The 22,556-nt window shown below is 39.6% G+C and overlaps 1 long non-coding RNA gene across 1 annotated transcript in view; it reads right to left on the minus strand.

Moving 5' to 3' along the window:
• Positions 1 to 22,556, minus strand: part of LOC148125138 (uncharacterized) — an 88,447-nt gene that overhangs the window by 45,109 nt on the left and 20,782 nt on the right. The window lies entirely within an intron of this gene.

Here is a 22,556-nt window from a genome sequence, read left to right on the forward strand (position 1 = left end):
TCCAGGACTATGGTTGCAACCCGATTTGGTCATGACCGGAAGCACAACTGACTGTGCATGCGCAGATTGACTGCGCATGCACAGAAGGGGAAATCACCACAGCCAGGTTTGTTCACCACCCGATTTTTGAATCGTGACCTGATTCAAAACTCAGGTGGATTTTTTGGTCAGAACATGATTTGGTTGAGAACAGGTGCGTTCACGACCCGAGGTTCCACTATAGCTGCATGGAGAATTCACATGTCTGCTGAAAGTGTCATATAATTAAGCATCCTTTAATTAAACCAAATTGTTGTCTCTGTAATCATTTGAGCCTACACCATAGTAATAATAGCATCAATATTTTTTGACTTAAATCTGGAGAATGAAAGTCACCAGACCCTTCTTAAAGTGACCCAGACCATATTAGCAAAAGATAGGGCAGTAGATGTTTTGTGAAAATTGTATCTAGAGGAAAACATTACCAGGATCCAGAGCTAGATACTTGTTGACCAAGTCCTGATGAATTGTTAGAAACCAAGAGAGCTACAAGTTATGATAATCAGTGTGCCTTGTTTATCTCTTGCTTGGATATGGCAATGTTCTCCCCGGAGATGGCTTTGAAGAGCAGTCAGAAAAAATAGCTGATCCAGAATTCAACAACTTGAATAGTAGGATGGAGACATCATATTCACCCATGTAACATTACTATTTCAAGGTTGCAGTGGTTGACAGTTGGTTTTCAGATACAATCAATGTGCTGATTGTCTTTTTGTGTCTCTTTGGTTGTCTCAATGTCCCTTGCACAGCTCAGGACCTTGGACCTTGTATCTCTAGACCGATCTAAAGATCCAATTTTATTTGTCTATCCACTAAGATCTGGTACAGCAGATCCTCTCCATATCCTTGCCTCAAATAATAAAAAATCACAGAAATTGAACCTTCTCAAGTGTTGTAGAATAGTATTTTTCTAGAAATCTGACTCTCTGGAAGCTCACTGAAACCTGGCTGTTCCAGCAGACCTTGTGAATGGGATGTTTTAATGTTTTTTTTCTTTTGGCATTGGAATATTTGTTTAATGTACTGTAACAATCTCCTGATGTCTATGTGAGTAGATATTCTATGTCAGTAATTGTGATGTTCTGCAAATCCACCGGAAGCCAGCAACTAATTATTTTTTTGTTTTAAAAAGAAAAAGAGTTTTAAAACTAATCACTTGTGTTTTCAAACATCATTTATTGATGTCATAATGACCAAACTATGTTTATCTCATTTGTAAAGTATTTATACCATGACTGTGCATTTATAGACTAAGGCATTACTAATTATAATTAATCATAAGGGTAAATGCTATTGTGTTTGTCATTTTTGTTTTACAATGGATGTTGATAGCCAGAGAATGGAAAACAAATGTTGTATTGTTGATTTGCTTTTAGGGAGAAGTCTGGAAAGGAAGAAAAATATTATTTTCCAGAAATGATTTGGCCTAGCAACCATATATAGCAGTAAGCAATGTGGTTACTGTTTTATCAATGGTCATACTTTCAAATTTTCCCATATTAAAGAATTCAATTCTTGTCAAACTAATAAATCTGTTTCTTGTATTCATTAAATTTGGGATATGACTATTTTATGAGATGTGCATTACTCATGTTTGGATTTTCTTTACACATAACCTAGTTATTCCAAATACAGCTTCATTATCTTATTGATCATAACAATTTGCAGAAGAATTTTATACAAAGTACATTTAAAAACTCAGTCCCTAAATTCAGAGCTATTTTTCTGCAATGTGCACACTAAAACATGTTTATCAATTTCTCATAAATCTGCACTTGATGGATATAAATAAATAGCCATCACAGATGAAACTCATAGTTAAATGTTGTTCAACTGTAGTTAATTCTAATACATCAAACAGCTTTATGAGTAAAATTTAATCCCATTATTGGAATGAATAAATAAAATAACATTTAAAATTTATTATTGGAATGAAAAATAACATTTAAAGTTTGTCTATCCATTTTCATGTGGAGTGGGTGTCCCACATGTTATTGAAGTAAAGCCCTTATATGAAAAAAGGACTGTAATTCTTTTTCAAAAAGCTTCTTTATATATGGGCCTGTGGTACAACTACCATATTTATGGGAATTATAGGATAATAAAACTAGAAAGGATTGTTGTAGAAGTGCTACTTCAGAACATCAGTACATCCATACAAAATTGAGTATGCAACATCTGTGTATTATCAAAAATTATGCCAATTATAATAGCTATGCAGGTTCTATTAGTCATATGAAGCATCAGCCATCAAAATGGCCCTGCATATAAATGATTCTTTGGTTTCCATTGGCTGTTTTGTTGGTAATTATAGGGGCTACCACTATGAAGTGAGATGGAAGAGCAGTGTTTATGCATCCGCATAATTAGTTGATAGTGCAAAAACTGGTGCAAAAGATATTTCAGTATTGTATTACGTTATAAGTGAGAAAGTATGACCTCTTTATGGCAAAAATGGCCATGGTGGTCCCATCCAAAAGAGTCTTGGACAGCACAGAAAGTTTATGCATTGACAAATTTTCCTTCTGTCACTTATAAAAAACCACACTGCTTGAATACACATATATACTAATCATGCCAATACATTATGAAATCCTTGGTTCTTGGAAATAACTTGATGTATGTGAAGGCCAACACCAACTGAAAAAATGACAGTTGTGACTTTACATTGTTGTGAATAGATAACAAAAACTTGGGCATGACTCAATAGGTGGATAATAATGCAAAACTCAGTTTAATCATCTGTCTGTGTGACCAACAATAACTACTACTACTGCCAGTACAACAATATTTCCAGACTCGAAATTCTGTTATGGATAGAAATCCATAGTTAGGCATAACTGCTGAAGTTGTCTCTAATAATTTTTGCCTATCATTGTAAGAGAATTTAATATTTGTATCATGGGCAGCTACTATTTTCATAATAACATCGTAGAGATCAGCAATAAATTTCCTATATTCTTGAATTTTTGAACTATATTTTCTATAACTTGCAAACATGATTTCATTTTTTTCTAATTTCTTCTTCAAATATCAGACCAAACAATTTATCGAGATAGATTTTATTAATAATTGTTAGCTACAATTTTAGGGTGAAATTTTTCAAAAAGCATACTTTTTATCTCAGTGTCACTATATGTAAGCCCAATATTTATTCTTCTCCCACTTTTTCTGTGCTGTAGCATTCCATTTTTTCTTCAGAACCCCAATGCATGAGATCATTCAAATGAAATCATTTTGCAATGATTTCTCTGTCTTCATTTCCTAATATTCTAATAGTTGTTTCAGAAGTCATTCAGGAATCCAGCCACTTCCTGTGCAGTGTTCTTAGTAAGTTATAAAGAAATAGATCACTCCCAGAAGAATTCCTGCCATTGAAAAACCACTTTCTCTGATAATGGGAGAAAAGTAACTTTATCTACATATAGATTTATGATTTTTTTGCAGTTTTTCACTGTAATTTTTGTTGTAGATATCAAAAAGTTAAACAATTAGTTTAATTTTGTCCTCTTCCTTATCCGTATCTTCTTTTGCTGATTCAGTTATCAGATAATTCTAACCCAATTCTTGTTCTTTCCATGCCAGTCACATCACCTATTTTCGATATATATGGAAAAATTCTCAGAAACCCTGATGAATTAATTTTGTTTATTTTTCAAAGGGTTATTCATATATTTATTTCCCACTTTAATTATTTTTATAAGTAATTAAAGGTGGTGAACATATCCAACATTCTTTTCTCCCCCTATTTTTCCCTATTTTCCACCATCCTGTGAGGTGAGCTGGGATGAGAGAAAGTGATTGGCCCAAGTTCATGTAGCTGGCTCTCAGTTTAAAAGGTTGACCTCATGCTGTTGTTAAATTGGAAGCTGATGATAATTTGAATTCTTTCGTAAGTAATCAAAGTTTATTTTTGTCTGAATTCTATGATTCCCAGATATGAAGCATCTGAGGAAAAAAACAAACTCTAATGGTAGTCATAAAAAGTCAAATTTAGTATATTATTGTAATTAGATTTCCCTTTCTCCCACAATGTGGTTTTAATTTCTAATTTTAGCCAGTTTGCATCCATGTTTAAACTTTGGGTAAAAAAATATGTTGAGCTGCATAGAGTTATAACTGTGTAAAAATGGCCTTCTATAATCTGGGAGGAAATAGTAAATGTAAATCTGAAAATGATTCAGAAGTCATCTTCCAAGGATTATTCAGCTTTTTCTGTTTATCTTTTGTGATCTTCTGGATGTAATCAAACACGTAAGGAAACATCCCTGAATAATCTACCTTAACATGCCATCTTTTAACAATCACAAAAGTCACACACTGTTTGAATCTTCAGTAAACTTTGTGCTTTTGTAATAGGTGATCTTCTAATCTGGGGGAAAAACCGCAAATATAAACTTTCGAAATTGTTTGCTCACATGACATTTGCAGATTTTTCTACTAGATTGAACCAAAGGCTAGAGGAAAACACCCACTGAAAATGATTCAGAAGTCAACTGCCAAAGGGCTATTTATATATTTTTATATTTATCTTTTATCTTCTATGATCTTCTGAACACATTAGGAAACATCCCTGCATATGCTATCTTAACATGCCATCTTTTAACAATCACAAAATCCATACACTGCTTTGAGACATGAGTAAACCTTTGCTTCTGTTTTCATATCAAGAAAGGAAAAAAAAAGAAAGAAAATATAGAATTATGATATCCGTCCTTTTGTTGTGTAGTTACCATCTAAATTGAACATTTTTAACAAAACAAGGTTCAAACCTCTAAAGTTATTGAATCATGTCAGATGATTTATAATGTGTCAAAGATATTTATAACAATGAACTTTACCAGTGTGAAATATTGATGCAGTTTCTCTTCTACACAGTCAGAGAATTGGATTGGGGTTAAATAGTATGATGGGTTCCTTATATTAGCCAGAATTCTCTTAACTCTTAAAGTGTTCAGAAGAATAAAAGTAAGAGACAGGAGACCTGCAATATAATTAATATACTCTTACAATAAATATAGTGTGCTTCTTGTCGGGACTATCCTGCAAGGTTGACACTATCACAGCACTTAAGAGACTGTTGGTTTACCTTTATATCTAATTTCTGCTTGAATTTGCTAGGCAGATTCAGACTTGGATCCAACCTTGAATTTCAATTTGCCTGAAATTAAAATTTCAAATGGCAAAATTTGATTTTTACCGTGATTTTTACACCCATAATATTTATTAGCAAGCATTTCCAAGGATAGCTTTGTCCATAGAATTACCCTCTTAGTCCATAGAATTACCCCCTAACATGAAGCAACTGTTGGGTAAACATTCTTGTCTACAAAACACATATTTGACTTTCTTTAACTGTGTAATTTGAGATGCATTCATGTAACAAAGTTGCTTTGTTTATAAGCCAATTTACAACAATGGAAAATCTCCATTTCTTTGAAGGAAATCAATGAGGCTTATCTAAGCAATGTTTGCCACTTTACTATTACAACACAATCATGCAATCAAAGAGAAGCCCAACAGTTTTTCTGTCTCACAGACATACTTAGCCCTTAACAGGAGGAGCTGTGGTGGCAGAGTGGTTCGAATGTAGTAGTGCAGGCTACCTTTGCCCACTGCCAGGAGTTTGATTCTGACTGGCTCAAGGTTGACTCAGCCTTTCGTCCTTCTGAGGTCAATAAAATGAGGACCCAGATTGTTGGGGGCAATATGCTGACTCTGTAAACCATTTAGAGAGAGCTGCAAAGCACTGTGAAGCGGTATATAAGTTTAAGTGCTATTGATAAGTGCTAACAGGCAAGCTGAAGCTTACATTCCAAAATACTTGGGGAAAGAAGAAAAAAAAGTGGATGGAACAAAATGTATTATTTAATTTAATTTAAATTATACTCCTTGCCCTTTGAGCAGTGATAGCAAAAGGGAGAGCAGAACATATGAATATTCCAGGCAAGGATTTGTTTATGTAAAGAATTTACACTGGTCATCTTTTATGAGTTGGATTGCTTAATCCTGGCAGCCTCAGCTGCTGTTTCCTGTTATATTCCCATCATTTCTAGAACACGGGAACGCTTTAACAAATAAATGAAATGAAATTCTATTTGAGAAACGTTGATATCTGTACATGAATCTGTAAAGGAAAAAGGAACTTAATGAGAACTCCCTCTGGGAACATTCTCCTCTGTGTTTTTCCAAGAGTATTCATAAAATAAAATAAAAAATAAACTATAAAATAAATAGACAAGAAAGAAGACAAAGAGAATAAGGTGATGTTTTCCAGAAATCCTGTGAGGAAGGGCGCTGTTTCTTATGTTTGTAAACCAATTACTAGTCTACATAGACAGATTACCTATCTAGAGTCTCTAATCTATGCTCTTCAAGCAGAAATTAGGCATCCAATTCAGCCATTCTACTCGATCTATGCCATACCATCAGCCCTATCACCACAAAGATCCTGCAGGAAAAAGGCGTTATGGACAACTGTGGGATCTAGCAGGGTGAGAGCTTTGAACCATAAAACTCAAAGCTTTCACTGTGTCCCAGCATAAGAGATGCAGTGCCCTTGCTGACCTTAATAGGGACACTGAGGTGACAAGGTCAAGGTAGTTGTGATGATGATAACTAAAATAAACAGGGGATCGTGGTCAGGGGTGGGATTCTACCAATTCGCACCAGTTTGGTAGAACCAGTTGTTCCCATTCCCGGTAGTTCGGAGAACTGGTAAAACGGCCCCCTGGCTGGCCCTGCCCCTCTCTGCCCGCTCCTCCGTTCCCTGCCCAATCAGTCATTATTGCGTATGCGCAATATTGTGTGCACGTGCGACAGTTGCTGATGGCATTTTCCCTGCCCGCCCCATCCAGTCATTCCTTATAGCGCATGTGTGCTTACTTCCCACATTTTCCCGCCCACTGCCATCGCTTCCAGCAGCAGCACCAGCCAGCCAGCCAGCCAGCCATTGCTGCCTGCCTTCAACCATCTGATCTCCCTAGGTGAGTGAGGCTCTGCAAGCCCCAGTCACCTACATGCCGCTGCTGCCGCCAGCCCCAGTTGAGTCCTGACTCATGGGCCGGCTTAGGCCACCACTGCCATGCCACTGCAACCACCCTCACCCTTGCTGCCACCCGTGGCCATAAGCCCTGGTTGAGTCCTGACTCCTGGGCCAGCCTAGGCCGCTGCCGCCATGCCGCTGACACCCTCAACACTCACATCCTAGCAAACTTCCCCCCATCCCACTTGCCTGGCTTGCTTAGCCACCAACACTGCAACTCTATGTGGCACTCATGGCCTAGCAAGCTTCCCACCACCACTTGCTTGGCTTGCTGGTGGCCAAGAGGAAGGTGAGCCAGGGCTGATCCATTGCCGCTTGGGTCCCGCCTGGATTCTCCGCAGCTGCTGGGCCTTGCCTGCTAGGGGCGGGGGTGGGGATGGACGACCAGGGAGCACGGTGCTATGCCCTCTGCATTGCCCCTTGCCTGCCACCCCTTCTCTCTGCCGCCCACCAGCCTGCACGCTTTGGCTGAATGCGGGCTGCTGCTGTGAGAATGATGCGAGTCAAGCCTCACGTGAGTGGGTCTTCCAGCCTGTGGAGCTTGCACAGCAGCGGCCCGCACTTGGCTAAAATGCTTGGCCCGAGGGAGGGGCAGCTGACAGAGGGGCGATGTGGGCGGCATAAGCCTCATGCTTCCTGGTTGCCTCCTGTACACTCCCCTGCAGGTGTGAGCCCCAGCAGCTGCAGATAATCTGAGCAGGGGACAAGATGCCCTGGCTGGCTCACCTTTCCCTCTGCCACCAGCCGCGGGAGGAAGGTAAGTTTGCAGGCAGTCGGGAGGCTGCCTCGCCGATCCTACCAGGAACTCTGGGCTAGGCAGTGGTTTGGGCTTTCCTGACTGCCTGCAAACTTACCTTCCTCCCGTTCCCATGGCTGGTGGCAGACGGAAAGGTGAGCCAGCCAGGGTGGGCTGGCTCACCTTTCCTGCTGCTCACCTCTCCCGCAGCTGCTTGAAGTTCCCAGCCAGGCCCTTTCCTTTCCCCAAAAGAGGGAAGGGAGGAAGTCCCGCCCACAGCCCCTTTGTTGGACCCTTGCCTGCTGGCTTTTCCGGGCAACGTGGGACTGGGCGTGAATGAACAATCGTGCCTGGTCCCTGGGACTGTGTGAGACTTGTCATGAGTGACGCTGCCAGGTTAGTAATTTGTTGGGTGTGTGTGTGTGTATGTGTTTGTTTATTTCAGGTGGGTCTTCTAACTTTAGGAGGAGAGAGAGGAGGAAGGGAAGGGACAGAAAGAGAGAGGAAGAGAGAGAGAGAATGGGAAAGAGAGAAAGAGAGAGGGAGAGAGAGAGAGGAAAAGAGAGAGGGAGAGAGAAAGAGAGAGAAGGAAGAGACAAGAAAGAAAAGAAAGAGAAAGGGGGAAAAAAGAAAAAGGGAGAGAGAAAGGAAGAAAAGGGATAGACAAAGGGGGGGATGGAAGGAAGGGGCAGAAAGAAAGAGAGCGAGGGAGGGGAGGGAGGAGAAAGTGAATGATATATATGAATGGATAGATAAATTCTTGGAAGGAGGGAGGAAGGGAGAGAAGAAAAAAAGGAGAGGAAGGAAGGACACAAACCCTGGCTTCAGAAGACTCTTTGAAGCAGCACAACAATCTAGGGCTGGCCTGGAAGGGATCTCGGAGGTCATCTAGTCCAAGCCCCTGCTCCAGCAGGAGATCCTTACAGAATCAGAATGGCAGGTTTAGAAGGGAGTGTGTTTGTGTGTGTGTGTGTGTACATTGCTGTCAAAACTCCAAAAACAGGTCAAGTAGATCTGGGGAGGTCAGTCATAAATTAGAACACTTGCTAAGCAACTGGCCATTAAGCAAGGATCATTTGTATTTGGTTTGCCAGTCACATGGCCACCTGGCCACGCCACCCAGTCACATGACCACCAAACCATGCCCACCCGGTCACGTGATCACCAAACCATGCCCAGTCAGCAAGCCACACCCACACAGTCACATGACCACCAAGCCACACCCACAGAACCGGTTGCTAAAAAATTTGAATCCCACCCCTGATTGTGGTCCAAGAGGAAGAACTGGCTTTGGATAGGGGAAAGTATGAATCAGTTATTACACATCAGTCATGCAAGAAGAGCAAGGTAACCTTCTGGTTAGTGATTCAATTTTAGGGGATGTAAATTTAAGAAAGGTTACAGAGGTTTTGAAAGAGGTCAAGTGTCCTCCAGGTGCTATTGCCAGCAGAGACAAGAGGCTTATTTTAAGACAGTCAAGAATGCCGTAAGGATTGTGATGTTGATGCTATTATACATCTTGGCACAAATGATCTATCCCAAAAATATGTACTTTCTGTGCAGAATAATTTCCAGAACTTGGGACAGGAACTTAGTAAGATAAGCTGTAGGCTTATTTTTTTCAGAGGTTTTACTGGTATATAAGGAACAAAAAGGGAAAGGCCAGCGTATAGCGGAGTTCAATGTGTGGCTGAAGGAGTGGTGTAAAGGGGAAGGCTTTGGTTATATTAGTCACGATGTCTGCAGCTGGTCCACACAAAGCTGTACGAAATAGATGGTTTGCATCCATCAAAGAAAAGGACCAAGCTACCTGGCATTAAATTCACAGATTTTCTGGATAAACATTTAAACTAAACAATGGGGACAGTGAGTTAATTGATATAGAACATTTCTGTCCCCAGCAATCCAAAACCAATAGAGTTATCAGTTAACCCCAATAGGGTTATCATAGATGTTTGTGCAAGTAAAAATATCAACCTTGCTGTCAAGCAAAATCAAGCTTTTAATAGTGAGTGCCATACCAAGTGTACTAGTCAAACAGAAGGTAAGGAAGTAGGGCAACTCAGGCACCAGACAGGTTAGGTAGAAAGTAAACATAGGGTCAGTCAAAAAGGACTCAAATGTCTACACACTAATGCCCAGAGTATGAGCAATAACCAGGGTGAATTAGAAATTCAAGTAAATGAGGGCGGATGTGATATTGTTGCCGTTAGGGAAACTTGGTGTGATGAAACCCACAAATGGAACACACAGCTTAAAAGGTAAAGGTTCCTCTGCACATATGTGCTAGTTGTTCCTGACTCTAGGGGCCGGTGCTCATCTCCGTTTCAAAGCCGAAGAGCCAGCGCTGTCCAAAGATGTCTCCATGGTCATGACTAAACCGTGCATGACTAAATGCTGAAGGTGCATGGAACGCTGTTACCTTCCCACCAAAGATGATCCTTATTTTTCTACTTGCGTTTTTACATGCTTTTGAACTGCTAGGTTGGCAGAAGCTGGGGCAAGTAACAGGAATTCACTCAGTTACGCAGTGTTAGGGATTTGAACTGCCGAACTGCTGACCTTTCTGATTGACAAGTTCAGCATCTTAGCCACTAACATAACTCTACAGAAATAGAGCACAACAATAATGAAAACTGTCTTGAATACATTTGGGTCAATATAAAAAGGGGAGGGGAGGAATGATATTGCCATAGGTGTATACTAAAGGCCACCCAACCAAACAGAGGGAAGAGATGATCTTTTTGCAAGTCAGTTAACTTAAAGTACAGTATGTAGGAGGCACATCACAATAGTAATGGGGTCTTTAACTACCCTGACATCAGCTGGGAGACAAACTCTGCAACAAGTGGAAAATCAAACAGGTTCCTGACAAACCTAGCAGACAATTTTGTCTTCCAAAAAGTCGAGAAGAGAACTAGGGGATCAGCCATATTGGACTTAATTCTCACTAACAGAGGTGAAATGATAGATGGTGTTGAAGCTACAGGAACCTCGGGAGGAAGTGATCACGCAATATTGGAATTCAAAATTATGCAAGTACAAGCAACAGAACAAAGTCAAAATAGAGTCTTGGACTTTAAGAGAGCTAATTTCAATAAACTTAGAGAGAGCTTGGGAAGGATTTCATGGATGAGAATCCTCAAGGGGAAAACAACTCAAGGAGTTTGGGAAATTTTGAAAACTTAAATTATAAAAGCCCAATCTTGCACAATATCAATGAAGAAAAATAACAGCTCTCAACAAAACCAGCATGGCTGCATAAAGAAATAAATTGAAATACAAAAAGGATCAGCAAATGGCCTGAGCCTGCAAAGATGAAGTGAGGAAAACTGAGGCTCAAAATGAACTAAGACTTGTGACAAAAGTCAAAAATAACAAAAACCTTCTTTCAATATGTGAAAAACAAGAAAAAAAGTGAAGGAAATGATTGGTCCACTGTGAGATAAAGTAGCAAGAAGGTGACAAGAAACAGAGAGAAAGCAGAACTATTTAACACAATTACCCCCCAAGGTTCTGAAGGAACTGGCAGGTGTGATTTCAGAACCATTGAACTATATCTTCCGAACCATCAACCTGTGGAACAGAAGTTGCCTTCAGAAGTGGGAGCTTCACTGGAGGCCTTCACTGGAGGCTTTCAAGAAGAGGAATGGTGTAGGATCTCATGTATGGGTGGGGGGGTTGGACTAGATGACCTACAAGGTCCCTTCCAACTCTGCCATTCTGTATTCTGTATCCTGATAAAGATCCTGGAGCACTGGGAACTACCAGAGGATTGGAAAAGAGCTGGTGTGGTTCCCATCTTCAAAAAGGGTGGGGGGGGGGGGATAGATCCAGGAAACTACAGACTTATCAGCCTGACCTCAATACCTGGGAAGATTCTGGAAAAGATTATCAAGCAATGAATCAGTGAACACCTGGAAGCAAATAAAGTCATAAGCAAAAGCCAACATGGGTTTGTCAAAAACAGATCATGCCAGACAAATTTTATTGCATTTTTTGACAAGGTGACAAAATTACTGGACCAGAAGTATGTTGTGGATATAATTTACTTGGATTTCAGCAAGACATTTGACAAAGTAGATCACAATCTACTACTTGATAAGATAGAAAAATGTGGGTTAGACAAAATCATCACCAGATGGATTCATAACTGGCTGACCAACTGCATACAACAAGTAGGGAGCATGGAGGAAAATATGTAGTGGGGTCCCCCAAGGCTGTTTTGGGACCAGTACTCTTCATCATCTTCATCAATGATTTGGATGAGGGGATAGATGGGGAACTCATTAAATTTGCAGATGACACCAAGCTGGCAGGAATAACCAAAACTCCAGAAGATAGGCTTAAGATTCAGAAGGATCTTGACAGACTTGAATATTGGGCGCTATCTAACAAAATGAAATTCAACGGTGAAAAAAGTAAGGTTCTACATTTAGGCAAGAAAAACCAAATGCACAGGTACCGTATAGGTGCTACCTCTCTCAATAGTAGTAATTGTGTGAGAGATCTTGGAGTCCTAGTGGACAATCACATCACTGTTCTAGGTTGCATTAACAGAGGGATAGAGTCAAGATCATGTGAAGTGTTAATACCACTTTATAATGCCTTGGTAAGGCCACACTTGGAACACTGCATTCAGTTTTGGTCACAACGATGTAAAAAAAATGTTGAGACTCTAGAAAGAGTGCAGAGAAGAGCAACAATGATTAGGGGACTGTAGGCTAAAACATATAAAGAACAGTTGCTGGAATTGGGTATGTCTAGTTTAATGAAAAGAAGAACTAGGGGTGACATGACAGCAGTGTTCCGATATCTCAGGGGTTGCTATAAAGAAGAGGGAGTCAAGCTATTCTGCAAAGCACCTGAGGGCAGGACAAGAAGCAATGGATGGAAACAAATCAAGGAGAGAAGCAACCTAGAACTAAGAAGAAAGTTCCTGACAGAACAATTGACCAGTGGAACAACTTGCCTCCAGAAGTTGTAAATTCTCTCCAACACTTCAAGTTTTTGAGAAGAAATTGGACAACCATTTGTCTGAAATGGTAGAGGGTTTCCTGCCTCGGCAAGGGTTGGGCTAGAAGACCTCCAAGGTCCCTTCCTACTCTGTTATTCTATTCTGTTCTGTTCTATTCTAAACCACACCATTTGCATACTTTTCAGTGATGTTACCTTTGATCTAGTTTTAGAAATGATTGAGATGTATTTAATTATGGGATTAACAACAGGATTAATACCAGACCTACAATCAAACAGTAAACAACAGCCTAAGCAAGGAAGAAAACAACTCTCCCACCAACAATGACAGTGCACTTGTATGTAAAGAGAGCAAACCCCACTCTTTTTTAGCACTGAAGAGTGAAGATGTTACTTAATTGGGTAATGAAACATCTGTAAGGAAGCAACCAAGTTCAGACAGGACCAAAGATTCTATAGTTAATTGTAGTTCTTTATCACTACCGTTTCCATGCCATTCCAAAACAGGTCTGATAAACAAAGAACAGCAAACTAAGTATAAAAATATTCAAACAATAACAATATATATTACAATAAGCTAATCAGGGCTAGATGCTCAGGAGAAATTTAACACTCCCATAAATTCCCTCTCCTAGAGAGGTTTTCACTTTTTTCAGAAAATGGAAAGGGAGGAAGTGGTGCTTACATACACCATGGCAAGTGGGTCAGCAGGAAGGATAATCCCATTGAGGAAACTACAGATGGAGATGGAATTCCTTCAGAGATGGCAACTACACAAGAGCTGATTGGCTAAGTTCTTCCAGGATAGGCTGATTCACTTGAGAACAGCTGGTCTTGGGGTTGACCATGAAATGCCGATTGCTGATTTCTAATTAAGCAGCATTGAACACCTCATGTTTTAGGCTATTATTAAATAATACTTTAAAATATATTTTGCTTTAGGTTAGTTTCCAGATCCGGTAAAGTCAACCACTCCAAAACTGGAATGAGTCTCTGGAAAGCTACTCCTCTAGCCTCTCTTCTCTTATACAAACTGATGCTTCTAACTTGGCATGTCATGTTGATATCACGTGACATATCATGACATTTTTGCCTTCAGGGAGCTGGGGTGGGCGTGGCCTCTGTATGACGTATCCAGCCTGTTTGATACCCTGTTCTAAAAGAATACCAATAGAGAGACTGGGAATCTGAGAGCCCAATTAAATTAATTTTATTATAATCTTAAGGAGTTTTGTAATTTGCATCTATTTATCTCAAAGAGGAACTGAGTTTACATGGAAGATTTTGGGTTTTTGTTTTTTTTAATCACTGAGATTGCTAATTCATCATGAACATATTCAAAGCACAGAAATCAGTCCGCAGAGTTGAATCAAAGTCAGCTATTTCTGTATCTTTGACTTATGGGTGGTCACAGAACTGCCAAGACATCCTGATCTACAGTAGGTAGTACTGATGGAGCCCTAGGGTGAAGTAACGTTTAAATAAACAAAGTCAGTGAAGATCTTCTCTTTCTTTTCCTCCCTTAGCTTCCCATAGATCTGATAACCAGGCTCTTTAAAACTTAGTCTTAAAGAATGTTTTGCATACCTTCCTTAATGACTGTGTATTAACAAGAAGCACCCAGTAAACTCAGGCCATAAAACTCAATCATTCAATGAGCTGTCCCAATGATCCTCCCAACCTTTAGATTTCTCATTCAGCTCACAGTGCATTTTTGGTCATTCCAGACAGAGACACTGGTCCTGCAATGAGCAACCACTTCTCAAAATCCTTTGGGAATCTGCTGAGTCTTCCTTTACTTAGTTCACTCATAGTTGTTCAGTAATTTAAACAGTGCAAAGTAATTAATCATGACTGGAAAAGCAGCAGATGCCACTTTGCATTCAGTTCATTGCAATGCTAAATATGACATTTCTAACTTGTTTTGACTTCAAAACATTTTCATAGCCATATCAATGCAATATTTTCCCATTAGGGGAGCAGAAGTCAAAATTTAGCAACGATTATTCCTGAATGTAAATTGGTTCATTCTTTTTATTTATTACTGCGCTTTAGTTTATGGTACAAACATTCAAACATGCCCATACTGTGATTTAGAGTAGGCTATATTAAGGAAAGCGAGGAAAGAAGTAGAATTAGTGTGCAAAAAAATTGATCACTGTTGGATCCATGCAAAGTAAAAGATTCCAGTATGTTTATTTTAGATTCATGTGTACTAATCATAATTTTCAAAAGAAAACTTTTAAAGTTTAGTAAGGAAAAATCATGAAGTAGTTAAATAGTGGGTTCTATTAACCAGAACAAATAATTTGAAGCCCTGTACTGATAGAATCATTATTCATTTCAACTCAGAAAAAGAAGAAATAATCCCCTTTCTACAGTTACTGAAAGATGTTAGAAATAAAGAACAGGAAGCAACTAGTCATTATGTCATGGAGAACTGTGAAAATTCTAGATGAGGTATTTTTCCCAAAAGGATAAATGATGTGCCAGAACAAGCAAATGGCATCTCGGAAAGATTTGCTAAGTTAATTCAGATGATATTTTCTGAAAAATTAATTCATCTAGAATCCCGTGTAGTGCATAACATCTTGAATATGAAGCTAAACCTATAAAGTTCTAGATCAGTGGTGTCAAACTCGCGGCCCCCAGGCCACATGTATCACATGCTGGCCACGCTCACCCCTGGTTTAGCAAAGGGGAAAAAAGTTGTGATACATCACATGACGACAACATGACAACACGAGTTTGGCATCCCTCTTCTAGATCAACTGGAAGACTATGGTTTAAAGTTATTTATGGATAAGTCAGGTAAAAGGAAGTCTCAATAAACTGTAAATAAATCTTTGAGGTCATTTTTAGAAATTATTATTATGGTTCATCACGCTGCTTGCTGTTTGGACTGGATGTGGTTCTACTTCTATTTTGCAGGTTGTTATATTTTATTATTTTCTTCAGTTCTTATTATTACTGCAATATGATTTAGAATTTTACAAGGTAGGTATAACAATTATTCTTTGTTGGCAAATATCTACCTATTCCAACATAAACATAACATCTACTTTCGTGGAACAAAAAATAATTTTCAAAGCTTGCAAACATTAATTGTGAATTACTCCCACTTATAGTTACAAAAATATCAAAATTATGATAATCACAAGCTTTATTAAAGGTAACTACCCATCAGAATAAATACAGTGTTTCCTGGAATAACCACCAGATATATATGCAATGTTCTGCCATGGCATGTCCATGCACAGTGACAGGTTTATGAAGTTTTGTAGCTAACATGCTGAACATTTATTAATCATGTCGCTATCATGTTGCAACCTATCATGTTGCAACCTGAGAAGCTATTTATTAGGCTATGAAATGCCCTTCCTATGAACTACTCTATCTTTACATCTAGCATTACACCCGCATATATTCCCAGACCATGCTGTGTATCTATTTTTATACTAAACACCCATGCAGTGTTTAAATATGATGTTCAGCAGGTTCAGTGTATACAGCTGATTGTCAGCTTTATGCTGATGACTGTTCCTGGTTCAACAAGTAAGCTATGAAATGTTATTTATTTTTTATTGTATTGTTTTTAACTCAATTTATCCTGGTTGGGATGTACCCTACTTAGAGACACTTGCCAGAAGTTTAGGAAAATAAGAATTTAAAAAAGAATTATGTCATTTAATGTATGTTCCTTTTTTTCTTCTCCTTATAATAAAAAAAATTTAATATGGAGAAGGCTGAGGAGTACATATTAATACATATTTATTAAATATATTCTCTTCCTTATAGTCTATACTTAGCCAACCTGACTATAAATGCCACAGATAAATATATTAAAAAATAATGATTATATTCTGCCAGGCATATGTTATTAGCATAGTGGCATAGTGGCATATATATTTGTCATGCGGTCCCTGGTTTCCGAATGTTGTATGCTGTGAAAGTTGTGTCAAAGGCTGTTGTGTAGCACTTCTGGGTGTCACAAAAGGAGATAAACAGCCCAGGAAGTGATGGCCTCCAAAGCTAGTTCTGCCCTATTTGAAGACACACATTGACAGTCTTGCTTTTTAAGCCAGTATTTAAGCTACTTTTCTTCTGAAGAAAAAATCCTAATACAATTCATTTAGATTCAGACAGTGATTTTATTTTTAAAAATATGTAACATTTCTTCTACTGAAGGTTTTGCTATAAGTTTAAGGAATAAATTTTAAATTATTACACATTATTATTATTATTATTATTATTATTATTATTATTATTATTAAATTATTGTTTTGCTTTTTCTGCTTCTACGTACAGCACATTATTTTACACTTTTTTCAAGGTATTCGGAGTGCATGAGATTTCACAAACACAAACCCTATATTCCTCTACTATATTCCTATTGACTGAACCTTGCATCTGGGAAGGTTTTTTGATAGAGCAAAGATTGGCAGACCCTGGACCTGTGGATTTTTTCTTCAAAAAAAAAAAGGATCTATGAAATCCATCAACTTTATACAAACATTTAAAAGTGAAGATTTCTGAGCTGAGAATTTCGTTTGAGAGTTAGAAGTGAATGACTTTTATATACACAAGTGTCAACCCTTAATTAGCCAAACTATCTTTCAGGATGGCAGAAATATTTTCTTGTTGCTTCTTCTTTTTCTGCAATTTACAACATTGAAATGTACTGCAAACCACCAAGGGGGATGATCATTAAATCTTGGATTGTTTTCTGATATAGCAAACAAACTATAGATTACTATAATGTACTATATATTCTGAATTAGCCATAGCTGACAATTAATATATGCTAAACAATCAATGGCCTGTTGAGTCATCCTTTTATGTGCCATAATTGGGCTGGCTATAATGGCCAGAAATGTGGGAATAACACTTTTCCAAATATGGTGGAAATTTCAATTCCACAGGAATTCCAGACCTTTTTTTTTTTTTTACATATGCTTTAATTCATAATGGATTTGAGGTGGCTTAATTCAAAAAATTGTTGCAGTATAATGCATTGGGAATGGGAGCAACTTGTAACTTCCTGCCTTCGCCTATGATTTTGCTTGTGGAAATCTGGCAGGAAGCATCAGTAACCATGATCCTGTGCCCATCTAATTTTGTGAATAAAACTGCTCTGAACATAGTGGAAATTTCAATTCCATGGGAGCAATGGGTTTTTTAAACACATTATTTAAGTTGGCAGATTTGAGGGACCTTGATTTAAACATTATAATGCACCATTTTAGCTACCTGGAGAGTACAAATAGGAGAGTTTTGGTACTGTAGGTATATTTTTGACCAGCCAGTACATTTTGCAATTCCTACATTCCAACCAGACCAACCAAATAGGAAAAAGTGATTCTCATAATACATACACATTTCTGCTGATTCATGCTCTTATTCAGAGCAGGAGGGCAGCCAAAATCTACAATTGCTGCTCTATTTATCAGGAAAACCTTTGTAAGCCACAAACTGTCAGTACTTGGTGTGGGAAAATGTCAAGCACAGCAGGAAAGCTTCCTCCTCACCAAACAGCTTCCAGCTTCAATCCAGGCCAACATCCAAGGGTGAAGAAAGCTCTCTTCCAAAGCTATAACAGGTACTTCAAAGCTTTTGAACAAACTTACTTCTTTTATATACAGCAGACAACCCATAATAACTGATAATTAAGCTTTGCTGATGGCAACAGAAGACACACACACACACACACACACACACACACACACACAGATTTCAAAAGATGACTTTACATGTTAAAACAAACATGTTTGGTTGCTAGGAATTACTCATTCTTGAAGAACCTGATAGTCATAAAACTGTCCTTAACTTTTTAAATGTTGAGTATAGCAGAAAAATATTTTTTTACTGGAAGTCCTTGTACCTTAGTGCCTGTGGGTTCTCTAGGAAATAACAATGGGAAAAAATCCAGATCCTTATCAAAAGAAGTAAATAAGTAAAATTAAATATCAAACATTTAAGTGAAACATTTTCATATGTCTAATTTGAGGAATAAACTATCAAAACAAGGGCAAGTTTTCAATTGAAGAGAATATATGTAGTTCTGTGTTGAATGGTGGAGTTTTTGATGCTCTCTCAGCTTGAACACCAACACACAGTCAGAAGACACAATGACACAATACCATAATCAAGGAACTAACAAGGAGAAAACCACACTGGCAGGGCATATTACTATATAGAAACAGAGAGTAAATTCCACACTCACTAGCACTGATGTTACATAATTGGGTAATGAAACCTCTGCAAGCAAATAACTGAGCTCAGGGAATACCAAAGATGTTTGGTGTATGTTTTGTCATTGATCCAGTACTGTATTTTCCTTAAGGAAAGGAAGTCTAGCCTGGCAGTCTAAAATTTCAGGTCTCCATTCTTTAAATAAATTACCTGTTTTTATTTCTTCCGCTAAATGCATAACAACTTATTGGTGGTTCTATCTCTTCTCACCACTTTGCAGACCTATGTCAGAAATAGGAGCCTGACTACGTTTTCATTTGTAATTTTTCAGTTCCACTGTGGCAATAACTGTTTATCACTCTTCAGTGCCTGGAGAAAGATAGGGGCGCCTATTTTTAATGTCTCAAAATGTTCCTAGCAATCATTTTGCTGTTTCACACAAGTACACAAAGGAAGAGCTCACCTGCATTTTGCCAGTAATTATGAGAAGAAAGCAAGATGTTTGTGCTATCACTGCATGGGTATAATTTAAAAAAATCATTCCCAGATATCAAAATCCTACAGAATCTTTTGATAATAGAATGCTGTGATAAAAATGCTCTGTGAAGCATGCAAGATAATTGCTCATCTCCTTGGGACCATGATTGTGAAATTTTGTTCTTCCACCCAGACACACTGTAGACTAATCTGCTTTGGAAGAAGCTTGCATGCTGTTGGCAGAAGGCCAATAGTTAGTTTGAGCTTTCTCTTATATTCAGCATTGTAACTACAACCTAAGTGACTCCGAGGCAACAAATATGCGGCAATCTTAGTGGTGGCTGATTCATTGTCATAATGATCCAGTTTCTAGTAAGCTTCAGTGATGAATAGTTTACAGAACTGGGTACAAGCTGTTTCATCCCATTCGTGTTTGTTGGAAGTTACGATTCACCCCTCTCCTAGGAAAAGAAAAGAAATTTTAAAATATCAAAAGGGAAAGAAAATTCTCCTAAAAGATAGGAGAAGTGGAAAACACAAGCAGGAATCCAGCTCCCAGCCTATGGCCCCCACCTTTGTCAAGTAGGGCCATTGAAATAATTAGAGCTAGCCTACTTTTCACAAAGAAAGGCTAAAATTACACCATGGGATACAGAGAAAAAGCCTACAAATTAGCTAAGATCATTTCCCATAAAAATCAAATAGATGGCAAGCTATAAAACTTGTAAAAAATAGCAAAAGCAAAACTCTCAAAGAAAAAGGAAATTTTATTTTATTTTATTTGTCAATCGTTTACAAGATAATAGGTATAAGAATAAACATAGTTATGAATACATGAAATGAATACATATAAGAAAAATAAATAAATAAATAAGAAAAGGAAATAAAAAAACTTAGACACATGAGAAAAGGAAATACTCACCAAAACACAGTCATAAAACATGGCAGGAAGGAAGATTTACCAAAAGGCATAACAGAAAACTCAGGATATTGCAACCAGGTGCAAACTGATAGCTACAAAGGATCAGGGAAAAACAGAGATTGGACTATAAAACAATTATTCCTACCAAGATCCCAGGAAGAGATCCCAATCTCAAGACAGGAACTCATCACACACGCACAAATCAAAGACTTCAAGGGTTCACACTTACAAGGATCTGAAGGGTATAAGAAAGGGGTTTTCCTACTCACAAGATTAGATTAGTCTCAGGAATGCTGTAGGATTTTTTCTTACCTGCCTTCTTATTAATAAACTCATTCTTCCAATGCAGCTGACCAATCATTTTTTCAGTAAAATCTCCCAGCCGGGAAATTTGAATTCACAAAGGAAAAAGCTTTGCCTTTTCCTTAAAGGGCAAGGCTCCCTTTACCTTCCAACATATTGAAGGAGGAAAAAGAGTATAAAAAATTCTGTGCTAGGATTTGAAATTAAAGTTACGCAATGTCACCATACATATATGCACACACATATTTGGAATAGAGATGTTCTCTAGAACATGTTGACAGGGAAGAATAAGTTGTAGTTGCTCTTTGTTGTAGTTCGAAAGGAAGGAGAGGCTTAGACCAGGGCATGCAATTAACAAGTTTATTGAAGGAACAGTGGTTGTCGCGTCTGCCAGCCAACGGGCAGACTAGCTTGCGAACAACGGCTGGCTTGGCTTGACAGCCGGCTTTATATAGCCGGCTGTCAAACGGCGCCAGCCAATAGGAACGGTTGTTGAACCTGCTTAAAGAGCGGACCCGGTTGGAGCCCCAACCGGTTCCCAAGACATAACACCCCTTCCCCCTAGATGGGAACACATATAGTCTTTGAGATACGCCGGTGGTCTGTGTTGGCGACCCGAGCGACGTAACTCAGGAGAGTCATTGGGCGAAGACAAGTTCGCGGACCCCTGGTCAGGGTACGTAGGGGGGCGAACAGGGCTCGGTGCAGGAACTGGAGCCAGGGAAAAGTCTCTGCCTTCGCTGGGGATAAACGGTGGTGCTCCCGGCTGGCAGTCCCGGTCTACTGCCTGCTCCCTCTGCTCCGTTGGTGAAGGGTGGTCACTCTGGGGATCACTAGCTGGACCTTGGAGTGGCGCCCGCGGCTCATCTGGTGGAGACGGGTCTGGGCCGGTCAGGCTGCTCCGTCGTCTCCGCAGCTGGTCCAGGTGTCTTCGCCACACACGACCGTCTTCAAGTTGGACCCGATAAGATCTCGGACCTGTGACAGCCACGACTTTCCTGGCCACCCACAGTGGGTCCCCCGCGTAGTTCCTAGCAAACACTAGGTCCTGAACTGCGAAATTCCTGGCCAGACTGTCAGACCCCAAAGGGGTGTCTGGACAGTAGTGGGGGTGCAGCCTGTCTAAGGTAGTCCTCAGGCGTCTCCCCATCAGCAGCTCAGCCGGGGATTTGTTCGTAATTGTGCACGGTGTGGTATGCTAGCTTAGGAGGAATTGAGACAGTTTAGAATGCCAATCCACTTGGCCGAACCTGGCTAACGCCTCCTTGGCTGATCTGACTGCCCGTTCAGCCAACCCGTTGCTGGCGGGGTGGAAGGGGGCCGTGAGGACGTGTCTGATGCCTAGATTGGTGACATACCTACTAAATTCGTTCGAGGTGAACTGGGGGCCATTATCGGAGACCAGTGTGTCAGGGAGTCCGTGAGTTACGAAAAGGTGAGTCAGGGCTTTAACAACTGCCTGTGTGGTGGTCGTGGGAAGTAAGGCCACATCTATCCATTTTGAATAGGCGTCCACGACCACCAAGAAGGTCTTGCCGTGCATTGGCCCGGCCAGGTCGATGTGAAGCCGTGACCACGGGGCATTGGCACTTTCCCACTTTGTGGGTGTGGCGGTTGGCGGGGCTGCCCTAGATTCCTGACAGGGTCGACACGAGCTTACCCACTTGGCGATCTGATCGTCCATCCCGGGCCACCAGACGTAACTTCGAGCTAACGCCTTCATCCGCACGATTCCTGGATGGCCCTCGTGCAGCATCTTCAGGACGGGTATGCGAAGGGTGGTTGGTATGACCACTCTGGTACCCCACAATAGGCATCCCTGCAACTTAGAGAGCTCTAGCTGGCGAGTTTTAAATGGGCGAAAT

Source organism: Pseudonaja textilis, chromosome 8 (genome assembly GCF_049901715.1).
Source record: "Pseudonaja textilis isolate UNSWEBS1 chromosome 8, rPseTex1.2, whole genome shotgun sequence".
Taxonomy (NCBI): domain Eukaryota; kingdom Metazoa; phylum Chordata; class Lepidosauria; order Squamata; family Elapidae; genus Pseudonaja; species Pseudonaja textilis.